The 4,115-nt window shown below is 41.5% G+C and overlaps 1 protein-coding gene across 1 annotated transcript in view; it reads right to left on the reverse strand.

Annotated features, from left to right (window-relative positions):
* Window positions 1–4,115, reverse strand: part of LOC106872797 (uncharacterized) — a 31,127-nt gene that overhangs the window by 26,272 nt on the left and 740 nt on the right. The gene's annotated exons all lie outside the window — the stretch shown is intronic.

Below are 4,115 nucleotides of genomic sequence, written 5' to 3' on the forward strand. Positions count from 1 at the left end.
GACCGACGTGCTAACCCGTATGCCAGTCCGCCGCCTTAATAATATAATATCTTAAAACATCTGTAAAATATGCCAGATATTGTATGTCTGAAGAACACAGAATTGTATCATATGTGCTATTCATTTGGGTTAAGTCTACTAATCGGCTTTTGTTATCGTGACCGTCACTGGTTTCCTTAGATTTGAATGCTTCACTTTATCATTATCAGAAAGCTACTTTATCTATATCTTGCATTAAAGCAAAGTACACCCATATGTTGTGAAGCCACTTTGTAGCACAATACGCCCTGTGTTTCACATTAAACTAAGTACATCGGAAAGAAAAGTAAGGAAGCGGTTGAAACGGAAGTAGGATTTTCTTTGAAGTTATGAGTTCGAATTCTATCAGTGTCGATTTTTGCCTTTTATTAAAATAGTCTACCTTACAAGTAGTTGATTGAATAGACTCTTGCCCAGGACTGAATATAAACCTTGTGGAACCCATGGCTCAATAGGTTTTGGCTCCAACGATTTTGCGTCGGTGATTTTCAACTGTTTTGTAAACAACGAGATTTTTCTAATATTTTTTTCATCAAATATTTTCATCTTCAAAGATTTTAAAATCTCTTCATCATTAATTTCTCAGAAATCCTGAAAATGTCATACAATAAGCCATAGACGTGAATGCGCATGTCTCAGTGGTTAGAGCGTCGGGTTCACAATCATAAAGTAATGAGTTCGATTCCTGGACCGGGATGTGTGTTATGTTCTTGAGCAAGACAGTTTATTGCACATTGCTCCAGTTCACTCAGCTGTAGAAATGAGTTGCAACGTCACTGGTGCCAAGCTGTATCGGTCCCTTTGCCTTTCCCTTGGATAACATCTGTGGGGAGGTTGGTATGCATGTGTGACTTCTGGTCTTCCATAAACAGCTTTGCCCGGACTTGTGCCTCGGAAGGGAACTTTCTAGGTGCAATCTCATGGTCATTCATAACTGAAGGGTGTCTTTATCATTTTACCCTTTCTAAGCCATAGACGCAAGACGTACACTATTTACTACAAACAGTAGATTGTATGCCACCTGGGAAGCTCTTCAGTTTACCATCCCCACCGTGCCCCTATAGAAGCTTGTACAGAAAACCCAGAAGCGCTGACACTATAAAAGAATCTCTCGGGGCAGGTCGCCCCCTCGTATCTAGCTATGCTGCTACAAACAAATACTCAGGAATATTTTCCTATGAAAAATATCAAGTGTAAATTTTATTACATTTTTGAAAAAATTGCTATACACTTAAAAAGGTGGGGTCACGAAAGAAGGGACCAAGAGTTCGATGGTTCGTATCCCATCCTTGATGCTGCAGTGCAATCCTGGTTAAGAAACGTTGGCATCAGCGACAAGGTTTATAACGAGCTTTAATCAACTGGCTAACGGTTTAGAAAATAATTTCCCATTGTGAACAGTGGCAGCATTGTGAATTTAATGAATGTTTTAAACCCCAACCCGGACTCTTCCTCTGCATATAAAGTTAGCTGCGATAGAGCAGCGTCCTACAGTCTAACTTGAAGATATATTATCAATCGGCCGCGGTATGTTACAGTACACTCGAGATAAGAAGAGAACAGCTTCACATTTATTGTGATAAGGGAGAAGAAGAGGTGGAGGTGGGGATCCAGTTGATACCAGTAGCGTAGCTGAGGGTGGGGACGAGGAGACTGTACATCCTTGGCAACGTTTGAATGAGGGTGGCATTTTTGAGTTTGCTGTATAAGCCTGTATAGGCATGGGGACCCATTGAGGGGGTAAATTCAAGGGTTTTCCCGAGCGACACACACTCTGTCTACACCATTTGCTAGTACACCGTCGAAGGTCAGGAAAGTCAGGGAAGGGACCGTGAATATTTGACAGGTCAACCCTTAAAAAAGAAAGAACAAAACTCACAATCACTCTTGACTTCTGGACCTGAAAACAGTCTCGTTCTGTTTAACAAAATTACTTCCAGAAGCCCTACTTGAGATATATACAGGCTGTGATGGGTAATTTTCTCGCATACGCATTGTTTGTTTTTGATTTTGTCGACTGTACAGTATAGTTGGGTCAGTTCGGCACCGTCTGTGAGAAAAACAGTACCATGATGCGATTCACTCTACCAGAAATTTGGAAACAACATGCTGTACTGCTTGGCATTCGCGCTGGACAGTCCAATACAAACATTTCAGAGTGTTTGGGTGTCAATCTGAGGACAGTGCAATCAGAGGACATATACCGAGCGTGATAAAAATCAAACATCCAGTCAACATCATGGTATTTGCAGTGATCACTAGCGATGGCGACGTTATGCCTCCATTCATCTTCCCACACAGCCTCAGACTCAACACGGAGGCCTAAATTCTAGTGCCTGGAGGAGGTAGTGCTGCCCTGGGTCAAGAGGGTGACTGCTGAAAGACCCTATGTCTGGTAGCAGGACTCTGCACAATGCCACACAAGCAGGAGAACCCAATCATGGCAGTAGGACAATTTCTGCGACCACACCACTCCTAACATCTGGCCGTCTAATTCCATAGACAGCAGCCCCCTTTATTATGTGTGAGGCGCAGTTGAGTGAGACACCAACAGAACTCATTGTAACATCAAAGGTGAACTGAAGGCAAAGATTATGGCAGCGTTCACCAACTTAAGCAAGAAGACTGTCCAAAAGAGTTGTAGGAGATTCCGAAGTCGTCTGGAGGCCGTGGTGGAAACCAATGGCGATTTTATTGAATAAATTTACTCTTCAGTATTTCAAGATATTTTGATGTAATTTTGGTGAATATATCTGTTAAAATGATATGTCAGTGTTATTTTCAATTTTGCGTAATCTAGACAATTTATTCACCGCAGCCTATATATAAAATATAAATACATTTTTAATAAAATGCCTTTATTTATTTCTATGTTTGTTTCATTAATGAACATTAATGAATAGTGAGTGGTTGAAACTGTGGAACAATGGAAACTTTGTGTGCTTCGTTTCATCTCTCGGATCGATAAAATATAAGCAAAAGTGAAATCGCATTATGTTACTTCGTTCCATGCCAGAATTGATAAATATACATTAAACCCTGCCTATGTTTATGCAGACCTGTGTGTCGACTTGTGACTCTGCATGTTAAAACGCAATTTAGTAATTCGATATACAGATATCCAAAGAGTAGGATCGCGAATACAAGCGGCCGAAAAGGGGGTACCTCCGAAGGATCTCTAGGGTAACGTTAATTGACAGGTTTCGTAATTCGGAGATTAAGGAGTCCCTCCAAGTGAAGACCCTATTTCTCCGCATTGAGAGACCCCAACTTCAGAAATATGTACATGTGGTTAGAATGCTGCAGGAAAGAATCACAAGACGGATTTTTCAAGCTTAGTGAATCGGCAGAAGACCCAGGGGTGGAACAAGAACGAGATGTTTGGATGATATCCATAATTGCAGTCGGTCACGCTTTGGAGATCCGTCTGTCGGAGAGTTTAATGACAGTTGCTTCTGATAGGACTCTACGGAAGAGATGCCTGAGGACTCTAACGCCACGACCCTCCCATTAATAGTCGACGGGGAAAATCGATGGAGTGGATAGATAAAGTAGCTATTGATAATATATGCTACCAGATTGAATGAAATCAATATAATCGATTAAAACCGCTGGAAGCAGTAGTGACTCCCGCCCAGTATGAATCTTAATTCGATGAATGGAATCAGTTGAAGAAATACAATTATCAAACTGAAATTAATGAGAAATTATTAAGTTAACAGATAATTATTTGTGACACTTCGTCGGTTACGACGACAAGGGTTCCAGTTGATTCGATTAACGGAATAGTGTGCTCATGAAATTAACGTGCACTCCACAGACATGTGTACCCATAACGTAGTTCTCGGGGAGATTCAGCATGAGACAGAGTGTGACAAGGCTGGCCCTTTGAAATACTGGTACAACAGAAACAGGAAGAGTAAGAGAAAGTTATGATGAAAGGGTTCGCCACCAACCCTTGCAGGAGCGACGTGGGGCTTTTTAGGTGTTTTCGCTCAATAAACACTCATAATGCCCGGTCTGAAAATCAAAACCGCAATCCTACGACCGCGAGTCCGCTGCCCTAACCACTGGAC

Source organism: Octopus bimaculoides, chromosome 7 (assembly GCF_001194135.2).
Source record: "Octopus bimaculoides isolate UCB-OBI-ISO-001 chromosome 7, ASM119413v2, whole genome shotgun sequence".
NCBI lineage: Eukaryota > Metazoa > Mollusca > Cephalopoda > Octopoda > Octopodidae > Octopus > Octopus bimaculoides.